The sequence below is a fragment of the Bidens hawaiensis genome, unplaced genomic scaffold, assembly GCF_021521415.1.
Source record: "Bidens hawaiensis isolate Kalapana, Puna unplaced genomic scaffold, B.hawaiensis_p1.1 tig00016775_1, whole genome shotgun sequence".
NCBI classification, from domain to species: Eukaryota; Viridiplantae; Streptophyta; class Magnoliopsida; order Asterales; family Asteraceae; genus Bidens; species Bidens hawaiensis.
Genome location: NW_027492544.1, coordinates 94,712 through 108,621, shown reverse-complemented (window position 1 = coordinate 108,621; position 13,910 = coordinate 94,712).

Here is a 13,910-nt window from a genome sequence, read left to right as displayed (position 1 = left end):
TCTTGGTCATGCCCTTCGGTTTAACCAACGCACCCGTTGTCTTCATGGATCTAATGAACCGTGTGTGTAGGCCTTTCTTGGACCAATTCGTGATCGTGTTTATCGATGACGTTCTGGTATATTCCAAAACCAAGGCCGAGCATGAACAACATCTTCAGTTGGTGTTGCAAAAGCTTCGAACCGAACAACTCTATGCCAAACTCTCCAAGTGTGAGTTTTGGTCTGATGAAGTACAGTTTCTTGGTCATGTTGTAAAAAAGATGGGTATCCATGTCGACCCATCCAAAATTGAAGCAATCAAGAACTGGATTGCACCGTCCACTCCTACCGAAATCCGTTCCTTTTTGGGCTTAGCTGGTTACTACCGGCGATTCATTTCGAACTTCTCAAAAATCGCCTTGCCTTTAACAGCATTAACGCACAAAGGCAAACCGTATATTTGGGGCTCTAAGCAAGAAGAAGCCTTTCAAACGCTCAAGCGAAAGTTGTGCGAAGCTCCTGTTCTAGCGTTACCTGAGGGTACTGACGACTTTGTCGTTTATTGTGATGCCTCCAACCAAGGTCTCGGTTGTGTACTTATGCAACGAGGCAAGGTTATCGCTTACGCGTCAAGGCAACTCAAAATTCATGAAAAGAATTATACGACTCACGACCTCGAACTTGGTGCAGTTGTATTTGCCTTAAAAATCTGGAGACACTACCTCTATGGGACTAAGTGCATCATTCACACAGACCATAAAAGCCTTCAGCACATTTTTGATCAAAAGGAACTTAACATGAGACAACGCCGATGGAACGAACTCATCAGCGATTACGATTGTGAGATCCGATATCACCCTGGAAAGGCTAATGTAGTAGCCGATGCGCTCAGCCGCAAACCCAGTCAACTCAACTGTATCTTGCCGCGCACGCAGCTTCATTTCGCGCCGATCCAAAACGATCTTGAATCGCGCATTCGCGACGCGCAGCGCGCATCGATCAGCAAATGCAACCTACGCGCCGAGTTAGCGTGTGGTGCAGAAGCACATCTTGTCCCTAACCTGAATGGAATTCTCTGTTATCTCAATCGCATTTGGATCCCCAACGATGAGAATCTTCGCTCTGTTATACTGAGTGAAGCACACAAAACTTGGTATTCCGTTCATCCTGGTGCTGACAAAATGTACAAGGATTTGCGCCTTTCTTATTGGTGGCCTGGTATGAAAAAGGATATTGCTGTGTTCGTAGCTAAATGCCTAACTTGTTCTAAGGTAAAAGCTGAACATCAACGCCCATCTGGTTTGCTCGAACAACCAGAAATTCCTACGTGGAAATGGGAAAGTATAGCAATGGACTTTATCACCAAGTTACCCTTGACCGCAAGCAAACATGATAGCATTTGGGTAATAGTGGATCGATTGACCAAGTCTGCCCACTTTCTGCCCATTCGTGAAACCTACCGTGTTGAACAACTTGCGCATCTATATGTCAAGGAAATTGTCTGCCGTCATGGTACTCCCTTGAGCATCATATCCGATCGCGATGGCCGTTTTATATCTCGCTTTTGGAAATCTCTCCAATCTGCGTTAGGAACTCGTTTGGACATGAGTACTGCATATCATCCTCAGACTGACGGACAGTCTGAGCGAACCATCCAAACCCTTGAGGATATGCTTCGATCTTGTGTTCTTGATTTTGGAGGTAATTGGGATTCACACCTACCTCTGATCGAGTTCTCTTATAATAACAGCTATCATTCCAGCATCGGTATGGCCCCATTTGAAGCACTTTACGGTCGAAAGTGCCGCTCACCGATTTGTTGGAACGAAGTGGGTGAAGTTCAAATCACAGGACCCGAACTAGTTCAAGAGACAACCGATAAAATCGCCAAGATCCGTGATCATCTGCTGACTGCCAGAAGCCGACAGAAGAGTTACGCAGATCGCAGGCGGAAACCTCTCGAATTTCTAGTTGGTGATCTTGTTCTCCTCAAAGTGTCGCCCTGGAAGAGTGTTGTCCGCTTTGGGAAGAAAGGTAAGCTTGCACCTCGTTATGTTGGTCCGTTCAAGATTCTTGCGAGGGTGGGAAAAGTTGCCTACAAACTGGACCTGCCGCCCGCGCTCAGCAATGTGCATCCAACTTTCCATGTATCCAATCTCAAGAAATGTTTAGCTGACGAGAACCTCCACATACCACTTGATGAAGTTCAAGTTGATGAGTCAATGCATTTCGTTGAGAAGCCTGTTGAGATTATGGATCGCGAGGTAAAGCAAACCAAGCGCAGTCGCATCCCTATTGTCAAAGTTCGTTGGCAGTCCAAGCGCGGAGCCGAGTTCACTTGGGAAAGGGAAGATCAGTTGAAGATCAAGTACCCGCACCTTTTCTCTGCGCATCCTACTTCGAGATAAATTTCGGGACGAAATTTCTTAAAGTAGGGGAGACTGTAACATCTGCCCAATCCGACCCGACCCAGGTACCCGTTTTCGAATCCGATTCTTTTTATGATTTAAAATTTGATTATTAATCTTTGTAAACTTAACATTAAATAAATCATATATATATATATATATATTTTTATATTGCTAATAATAATAATTCCTCTCCGCCGTCCCGCCCCTTTCTCTCTTGTCGCCGTCCCGCCCCTTTTTCTCTCTTGTCGCCGTTCCGCCCCTCTGCTTAACCCTCAAGCCTTGAAACCCTTTTTCTCTTAACTCTTTGCTTGTCCTTTGGTTCTTCCCGCCTAAGGATGTCTGCGCAGCTCCACGCGCCAGACTCCTTACAAGGAAGCCTGCGTGAAGACCAGCTGTTCCTGCGATACGTGAGGCGAACTGTTCCCGCAGCGCGCTAAGAATTGTAGTTCTTCTCGCGACGCGCTAAGAATTATAGTTCTTCCCGCGGCGCGCTAAGAATTGTAGTTCTTCCCGCGGCGCGCTAAGGATTGTAGTTCTTCTCGCGACGCGCTAAGAATTATAGTTCTTCCCGCGGCGCGCAAAGGATTGTAGTTCTTCCCGCGGCGCGCTAAGGATTGTTCTCTGTCTGCCTTCGCCCTCTCGCGCGCTCGAGTCTTCTCGCGCTAGACTTTAAGTCTTTTCTTCAGTTTAGGTCAACCTGTATTCTTTTGAAATATCTTATCTTTTGTTTGAGCACTGTAGGTCAGTTCCGACATCTGTCCGAAAAGCCACTTTCGGCGCAGCGTGCGCACCAATCCTATTGGTTGACAGAAAAAGTGACTGACATAATCTTTTGAAATCTTCTTTTGCATGTCTTGAACAGTGCTTTATCTGACACCTCCCATGCTTTGATCTGTAACCTGTCAGCTTTTCTCCATCCCCTGCAGCTGCCGGCATATCTTTTGATATCTTTTGCTTTTGTTTTCTTGTGCTTTTTAATATCTTTTGCTTGATTTGATATGATCTTTTCCCCTTTCAAGGGATTGTGTTCCCTTGGGTTTTCCTATAAATTAAGCTAATTTCTTGTTTATTAACACTACACACACTACAACACTCCCCAAATCTCTCTCCCTTTGCTCTCTGCCGTAGATCCTCAGCGACGCCTCCAACTCCTCTCTTTGCCTCCGTCTTCTCTTCTGTTCTGCCCAGAATCTCGGTAAATATAAATATATATATATTTTGTTTTAATTTGTTTAACTAACAAAAAATCGATACTTACTGCATATATTCAAGACATAAAAACCAATCGTTAAACCAATAACCTCTTATTTATAGGTTAACTTGTGCTTGTTTAAAAATTGGATTCTTGCATTATCTTTCAACGCACCGTTTACAAGTGAGTAATCTCGTACTTAATCCCCTTTTATTTTTAACGTTTTGGGATGTTCATGTGTTCGTACAACTTGAGTCTTAAACTTGTTTATGAAATTTATGTGCGCAAAACCCCATGTGTTATGGACGTTTACTTGGCTGTTTATTTGTATGTGTGAATCATTAACCGCTTTGTTCGGCCTATTCCGAAGTTTTCATGGATCCATTAGATGAACACGGGAGACCTATCGTTTACGGTTTTCTTGTTTTGTTTACACATGCACGTATGATTATTTGTTTTTGTGCTCGATTGGGAGCACGGATTGAACTATGAGCTATGATCTATTTAGGCTTGATCACAATCTGATTACACCCTATGTTAAACCCCAGTTAAGCACATGTTGCGCGCAGTGTTTATTATTATCTATTTATATCTATTAAACTTGATTTCTCACCGACACGCAAGTGTTGACGTTTTATTTTAACGCATGTTCAGGTTTGCTGTAGCTGCTTTTGGGAATCTCAAGGACACGTAGGATGTTTTCTTTTTCTTTGGACCTAGATTAAAATGTAACAAGACAAATTATGTTATTCGAATATTTTAAGTTATGATATGATTTATGTTACTTTACGATTTGTGTTCTGCGCGTGCGCAATGAAAATGTATTTATTAAATATTGACACCCAAATAGTGTCACGAGTAATGAAACAATACGTGGCGCCCCGATGTATAATCCGCCATTGGTCGGGGTGTTACAAAGTCAACCGCCTTTAGTCGCCAAACCCGCTTCTAGGTTTTGTCATCAACCGAACGTGGTTGTAAAGAAAGAACTCAAAACACCAACAAACTGTTTAATTAACTAATACTTCAATTTATTAAATGTTTGTCATCACATAAACAAATCCAATACATAAACAAACAAATTTAAATGTTAAACCTTACGAACCCCACCTGAAGGAAGCCACAAGTGAGTCTAGCCGCTCATTCTTCTTGTTCGGAATGAATCTCTTGTAGCAAAACAGCAACTACGGTTGCTGCCTTTTGTCCCCTTCAAATCTCAAGTGTCTTTACTCTAAACTAGTTTTTTTACCCGGCGCGTTGCGCTGGGGCAGATGGCAAAATCCCAGCGTTGGTAAAACCCGAACGTCATGACGATGAGTCGACACAAATTCGGTCAGTACTGGCTACATTTGTTACGATATAGACACCATTGGTAAAATTTGAGGATTAAAACCCAAAAAAATAATTCATCAAATTTGCATATAAAAACATTAACATATAAGAAAACAAAATATTTAAGACAACGTTTATTTGGTTGGCAAACCCGGTCGGTGGTAAAATCCAAGCGTTGTCGGTGTCGAACATTAAGGAGATAACTTGACACAAATTCAGTCACTTTTGATTATGTATCTTACGGTACCGGAACTAAAAAACGAAAAGATATAAACTGGAGGAGGACCGACGACCAATTTACGCGGGGGGGGGGGGGGGGTCGGTAACGTTGTCGGTCATGGGCTTTAAAATAGGCAGCGAGTGTGCACGAACTCGGTCGGTTTTCTTTCAGATTTGTTATGGTATCGGAACTAAAACAAAAAAAATGACGTTTGGTCGATTTTCATTACGTTTATTATGGTAACTAAAGTAAAAAAACAAAATTTACCGACCAAAACGGTGCTGCCAAGTGAAACAATAGGCCATTTGCGGCACCAAACCTGTTAATTTTATAGAGTAATAATAATAATAATAATAATTGTAATATATAATCATAAGTGCATGCAAAATACAAAACTCAAACACTCAGAAATCCTAATTATATGAAGTTAAGAAATCATATGAAATTAAGAAAACCAGATGAATAGGCAACATGAAATTGAAAAACTAAGAAAATAGTGCAGGACATCTATTATAGATGTGGTACACAAGTAACAATAACATAAAGGAAAGAAAAGGAAATAATTGAAATATATGTATCGAACATGTGCAGTCTTGTGAAAGAAAATCCAACCAATACACCAGGACAACCACCTAGCCAACACAGCCAATTTGTTTACTAAGCACAAATATCCAATATATAGTCAAAGTACAGAGGTTGCTTTTGTGGCACCAAATTTGTGTTTTACTCTATACAGATAATGAAACTAGTCGGTGAACATTTCTTGTGACATGGGTAAACAACCATGTCATCAGCCAAATTACATCTCATGCTACATATAGTCCACATTGATAAGATACAAGAAAGGTTTTGGTTGATGTTTGGTGTATACGCTATTACTTTGCTAATTCAGTAATGTGAGTTGTTATGTCTTGGGTTCCATTATGTTCATTGTGGTGTCTTATTTGATATTTACTTGTATCCTTGTTATATTTGGTTTTTGAAGTTGTATTCACCATACTAAGGGCGGACGGGGCGGTGCGTGGTGGCCTCCCCGTCACGCGTGATGAGCCAAGGAACACCGCCGCAGCCCCCCTTGTCACGCGGAAATAGGTTAGTTTGCGTGATGGCCATCACGCTTGGTGGGGTGATTTCCAAGGAAAATAGCCGTTGAGGGGGGGGGGGGGTCAAAATTAGCCGTTGGAGTTGAAAAATAAAAAAAAAACATTATTTACAAACACAAATCCATTATAAATATATCTTCAAAAACATACACAAATCCAACTCAAATCCAACTCAAAATCTTCTATTACACACACCATATTTAACATATCAAACGGAGGGTTCTAAGAAACATGGGTCGGGTTCAAAGAAAACCCAAACCCGACCAAAGGTTCGACAAAATCTAGGCGAACCGACGAGATTTCGCTTACAAGACGAACCCGACACAAACCAACCTTCCGAACAACAACCTTATTATCCCCAACCTTTTCAACCGTCCCAAAACCAACAACAACCTTCCCAACAACAACGTTATTATCAACCGTCCCAAAACCAATCGTATCAAAACCAACTTTTATACCCCTTTTTCTACCCAAAATTACCCAAATAATGCTTTTCAAACTTTTGGCTCTCAACCGTCTCAATTGTTTGGCTCTCAACCGTCTCAATTGTTTGGCTCTCAACCGTCTCAAATGTCCGTCGATCCCCTAGACAATAACGATGTTATACATCAATTTGCAAGTGCTTTTCGTCACGATGTGCAAACTTATAATGAAGATGAATCCGAGGATGAGGAGCCGCATCAAAGAGGTGCTCGGCGTTGGTTGGCCGATGAGGAGGTTGCCTTGACCAAGGCTTATTTACATTGCTCCGAATCAAAAAAACGCACAACCCAACAAAAAAAAGACGCGTTATGGAAACGTATTAAAGAACATTTCTCGCAACTTCCCGGTGCAACCGAACGAAACAAGGATCAAATGATTGGCAAGTGGGGAGATTTGAATAAAAAAAATGTCAAAATTTAATGTTTGTTACGTCCAAGAGGTAACTATTTTAGTTTATTTATTTTATAATCTATTACTTTATTTTTATAATTTGATATATATAATTTTTTCTAAATGTTTTGTAGTCCCGAACTCCACAAAGCGGAGCGAGCGAGGCGACTATGATAACGAACGCTTTGCGCGAATATGTCTCAGTTTACAAATGTAAGGATTTTCCCCACTTGGATGCGTGGCAGATTGCGAGACGTCAAGCGAAGGGGGTACCGATTCTGCTGGTCGATTTGAACGGACCAACGGCTCCAAGGAAGAAAGGATCTTGTTCAAAAAGATCAAAAACTTTCGAGTCCGGGGACTACACGACGTCTATCGGCGGCTTGTCATGCAATATGCCGAACATGAACTTGAACGAAGAACCCGAAGACAATCCCGACGAAGACATGCCTACACCCACACAGCTGAATCGCAAGAAAAGTGGGGAACCGTCAAGACTTGGAAAGGAAGCGGTGGGCGAAAACTTCGTCGAATACAAGTCGGCTAAGAAGGGGGAAATGGCCGAGAAGAAGGAGTTTATGAAAGAGGCTCATATGTCAAAAATGAAACGTGAGGGGACGTATATCAACCATTTGAATGAAAAACAAAAAAAACGCCGATCTAACTTTCCTCCTACAACCGCACGACCATCTTGATGAATCCTTTAAATCGCTCCTACTTCAACGAAAACGCGAGATATGCGACAAGTGGGGTTGGGAAGGGCCGTAGGTTTTTTTTGGTCGGTTTTTTTAATTTAGTTGTCTTTGTTTAATGTAATCTTGCTTTATTTTTTAATTAATGTAAAATATTGTTTTTTTTTATTTAATTTATTATTTATTAAAAAAAACATCACACACCATCATACCACACCACCACTCCTAGTAAAAACCATCACATGTGATGGATTTGGGGTTGGTAATGTAACACCATTTGATTAGGTGGGGTGTGTGATGAGTGATCACACCACATCCACCACCCCTCCCCCTAAGCAACATATGATAGAAACAACAAATATTTCAATTTCAATGAGCAAGATAATTTATTATTTTTCTTTACAATAAAGAAAAGAAAAGAAACTACGGGTTTGACATCTTTCTTTACAAAAAAAAAAGGAAAAGAAACTATGTTTCATTCTAATTTATATAATCATTCACCTGTTTATTTTTTTCTTTAATGAAATCTTTAATTTAATTATATTGAAACATCCAAATGATTTACAATGAAGTGGCAGGTAAGTGGGCAACAAGCTGCGTCGCAACCTCTTTTTGGATAGCAAACTCAATCCTACTAAAAACAAAGTTTCGATTCTTATGGGCCGATACGTTACTATGCGCAACTTTCTGAACTCTATTCAAAAGGTCCACGGCATCCGGAGCTAAGAAACCAAAAGTGTCAAAGGCAAAGGGGATAAACACGTGTTGATTCTCCAAACAAGCTCTCCCGTGTTTAGCAACCTTTCCCGATGCCGCCTTCAATGCTGCATGGCCTGCTATATATATGTCGCCTTCAATAATGCCTGACCTACGAAGTTCCGAACTTGTTTTTTAAAAGCTTAACTTTTTTAAACTTAAATGTTATGTAATAAGTTAAATTAATCTCAAGATATATTTGCTTTTATAAAAACATACTATACATATCTTCTTTGTTTTCTCGATATTTTTTTTAAACATGACCAAAATTCAGTTATTAATTTATTATATTGAAGCGTGCTTGAATTCTTAGTTTAAGCTAGTTGTTCAAAAGATTGATACATGGTTGAACCATGACATCAAGCATGGACATGCTGTGTTGTTTTATATTCAGTATTTTAATGGAACCGAACTACTAATATATATTCTAAACTTAAATCAACTATAATTTTCATATTTGCAGTTATAACTTTATTTTATATTTTTAATATTTTGGGGGCATAATCAGTATCCTTGATCCATGGTCGATGCTCCCATCAAATATGGAGCTTTTGTCAACTTTTTGGTGAATCATTATTAAATTATTTGACTTATAACACAACTTTTATCATTATCAAAATCTATAGTTACTTTTATATACAATTGTTTTCTAATATGCTAATGAATTCTGATTTAAGTGGTTGATGTGAACTAACAAAATATTTCATTAGAAAAAAAGAAGGCCTTGGTTAAAGTCTCAAATGTAAGAAAAATAGGGGATTCTAAGTCGGGTAAGGAGGTTTCCACATCTATTGTGTGACTCAGTGACCCGTTAGTGATTCAAATATTGTCTTTGTTATATTTATTGTACTCATCCTTATTTTAGTGACTGTGACATAACGTTTGGTTTTTATTATAGCCACCCGTAGGTCCAGATGCATTTTTAGTCATGTATTGATATAATTTTTGTTGTCCTTTGTATTTTAACTTTATCCTGATATAATATATCAAACAAGGATAAGAAGAGTTAACATAATATATCAAGCACATTAAATATTTTAGAAAAAACACATTATAATGTTACATTGTAACATTATAATGGTAGATTAAAAATTTGTTATTCTTACTTTCCTAATACTGTTAGTAGTATTTCAAACATTTTAAGATAAATATTACTTTTTTTTCAACATATTTAATTATAAAACAAATAACTAGTCAAGCAAGGAGGTGGACTAGAGCCCACACACTAAAATACACACCTATTTTTACTATAGTTAATACTAGTTTTTAAACCCGTACATTACACGTCAAATAATAAAAATAAAAAAAATTCATTATCTAAAAAGAAATGAACATAAATATAGGTAAAAGAAGATAAAATATATAGTATAAACAATAAGAAACCTAAAATCTCAAATTTACAAATTTGATTTTTTTATGTATAGCATTTGCAAAAATTGTTTTGACCAATTACCCGTGGATAACTATGATAAATGAGATGAGAGATTAGAGAATTAAAAGATAAATTATAACCCATTTCTCAAAACTGTTTTGTCCTATGACCCATGGATATGTAGGATAAATAAGATGTGAAATTAAATAATTGGAAATGAAATTATAACCCATTTGTCAAAATTGTTTTGGCCCATGACCAATGGATAGGGGTGAGCAAGATAAGGGTCGGACCCTTGAAACCCGGTTACCCGAATCTTAAAACCCTTAATTAGACCCGAATAAATAATATGGGTAGGGTAAAGGGTATTTAAATTTCACCATAAAGGGTAAAAGGGTTTCAAGGGTCCGACCTTTTTTCAAACCCTTGACCCGTTTACTATATAGATATACAACAGATTTACGACTAATCTGAAATTTATGAGTTTGTATCTCATATATGATTAATCAGAAATTTCCCAACTACTAAAAAAAATAAAATTAAAGGGTCATACTACTAAATGGAAACATATATATAGAAATCACTGAATTGTTCTTTACATGTAATTTGTGAATGTGAATATTGTTTGCATCAATTTAAATGGTTTATAAATTTTCGAAGTTAGACTTTACTATGCTATTAAATGAAAGTATAATTATTCTAGGATTCATATATTAAAGTCATATATGAGATATGCAACTAATAAATGTAAAAAAAGAGATGTGATTAATGTCTTAAAATGTAAAGGGTTGAACCCTTATTTATACCCGCCCCTTTTATTGTTTAGAGGGTAGGGTCTAGGGTCCATGTTTCTTCCTAAAAGGGTAAAGAGTCCGGGTAGGGTATTAGGTAAAAGGGTCGGGTTTTACCCTTTGAACAGTCCTACCAATGGATACTTAAAATGAATGAGATGATAAATTAGATAATTAGAAAGGAAATTATAACCCATTTGTCAATATGGTTTTACTCCATAACCCATGGATATGTAGGATGAATAAAAAGAGAGATTAAACCTTGAATGGATGTGGGATTGCCACAACATCCTCATTATTTTCTTTTATTAGTATAGTTAGATTAGATATCAAATACAATATATTTTTATCAATTATGAATTAGAAATTCATTTTAGAACCAACAACAATAACGGCTATTTCAAAAGTTCACATCATAATAAGAAATCATTAGCGACCGTTATTTACTTGCATGGTATATTTGTAACGTAAACTTGCAAATTGCCATAAAATATAAATGCCATCAATAGTTTTTTAAAGGTGTTCTTATTAAACTATATAATTGAAATATAAAAAAATGTCTCGAAATACAAACTTCAACTACACATTTTTTAACGGTCTACAAATTTTTAAATACCATATCGTCTTATTGTTTGTCATTTCTACTTTTCGTATTCTATGTCCTCGGTATATGTAATCACGTTCGATGTGTAAATTAACCGAGTCACTCGCAAACCATTAAATCTGACAGATGGAAAGCTCGAAACGTGCCGAGGTTTTTTCGAGCTCGAGCCAAGCCGAGCCCAAGCCTTGGTTAATGTAACACCCCGACCAAAGGCGGATTATACATCGGGGCGCCACATATTGTTTCATTACTCGTGACACTATTGGGTGTCAATATTTAATAAATACATTCATTTGCGCACGCGCAGGGTAAAAGTAGATAACATAAATCATCATAAATCAATATATTATAAATCATAATATTCGAACAGCAATAACTTGTCTTGATACATTTTAATCTAGGTCCAAAATAAAGAAAACTTCCTATGTGTCCACAAGCTCCAAAACAGCTACTGCAACCCTGAACATGTGTTAAAATAAACGTCAAACACTTGCGTGTTGGTGAGAAATCAAGTTTAATACAATACATAGATAACAATAAAATCTGCGCGCAACACGTGTATGTCTGGTGTTTAACAAGGGTGCAATCAGATTGTGATCAAGCCTAGATAGATCATAGCTCATAGTTCATAGTTCAATCCGTGCTCCCAATTGAGCACAAAAACGAGAAAACATCTGTGCAAGTGTAAACAAAGAAAACCGTAAACGATAGGTCTCCCGTGTTCATCTAATGGATCCATGAAAACTTCGGAATAGGCCGAACAAAGCGGTTAATGATACACACATACAAATAAACAGCCAAGTAAACGTCCTCAACACATGGGATACTGCGCGACTAAAGTTCATAAACAAGTTTAAGACTCTAAGTTTGTATGAACACATGAACATCCCAAAACATTTAAAAGCAAAAAGGGATTAGGTACGAGATTACTCACTTGATAAACGATGCGGTGTAAGATAAAGCAAGAGCCAACTTTAAACAAGCACAAGTTAACCTATAAATAAGATTATTGTTTTAATGATTGGTTTTAAGTCTTGATTATGAGTTAGCATAATTAATAAGTAAATTATTATATATAATATATATATTACCGAAAAAGCAGGGCAGAACAGGGAGGAAGACGGAGGCAGAGAGGAAGACGGCAGAGAGAGCAAGGGGCAAGAGAACAGGAGAGATTAAGTGTTTTGTGTGTGTAGTGTTAGGAAAAATAATACTATTATTTATAGAGAAACCCTAGGAGACACAATCCCTAGAAAAAGGGGAAAAGATCTCAAAAAGTAAAAGATTCCAAAAGCAAAAGATATGGAAAGATATGGCAGCTGCAGGGGGCAAAGGAAAAGCTGTCAGGGAACAGTAAAAAGCATGGGCGGGTCAGATAAAGGTACAGGTCAAGCATGGAAAAAGCAGATCTCCAAAGATAATGTCAGTCACTTTTTCTGCCAACCAATGGGGTTGGTGCGCATGCTGCGCCGAAAGTAACTTTTCAGACATAAAGCAGATTAGGTCAACAGCTCAAAAGATAAGACAACTCAAAAGCAACGGCTAGCTTAAACAGAAGAAAACTCAAAGGGTTTGACGCGAGAAGGCTGACACAGAAGGTCAAGAGAGCGCGAGCGCGAAGGCAGACAGAACTAACCTTAACGCGTCGCGGAAAGAACTACCATTTCTAAGCGCGCCGCGGGAAGAGTCACATTTCTTAGCGCGCCGCGGGAGGAACTAAAATTCCTAGCGCGCCGCGGGAAGAACTATAATTCTTCGTGCGTCGAGGGATGAACTACGATCCTTAGCGCGCTGCGAGAAGGAACTACAAATCCTTAGCGCGTCGAGGGGAAGAACTTCCGTCCTTCGCGCACTGCGAGAAGAATTACAATTCTTAACGCGCTGCGAGAAGAATTACAATTCTTAACGCGCTGCGAGAAGAGTTCGTCTCGCGTATCGCTGAAACAGGTGGTCTTCACGCAGGATTCCTTGTAAGGGGTCTGGCGCGTGGAGCTGCGCAGACAACCTTAGGCGGGAAGGAACAAAGGACAAGCACAGAGTTAGAAGAAAAAGAGGGAAACAAGGCGGAAAGAGAGAAGAGGGACGGGACGGCGGAAAGAAAGAGAGAGAAAGAGGCGGGAAGGAAAATATATATTATTATTAAAAGTAAAATATAAGTATAAATATTAAATCATAAAAGAGAGAGATCGGATCGGAGAAACGGGTACCTGGGTCGGGTCGGATCGGGTCAGATGTCACAGTCTCCCCTACTTTAAGAAATTTCGTCCCGAAATTTATCTCGAAGTAGGTTGCGCAGAGAACAGGTGCGGGTACTTGATCTTCATTTGATCTTCCCTTTCCCATGTAAACTCGGCTCCGCGCTTGGACTCCCAGCGAACTTTCACGATAGGGATACGACTGCGCTTGGTTTGCTTTACCTCGCGATCCATAATCTCAACAGGCTTCTCAACGAAATGCATAGTTTCATCAACTTGAACTTCATCAAGTGGAATGTGAAGGTTCTCGTCGGCTAAACACTTCTTGAGATTGGATACATGGAACGTTGGATGCACATTACTGAGCGCGGGCGGCAGGTCAAGTCTGTA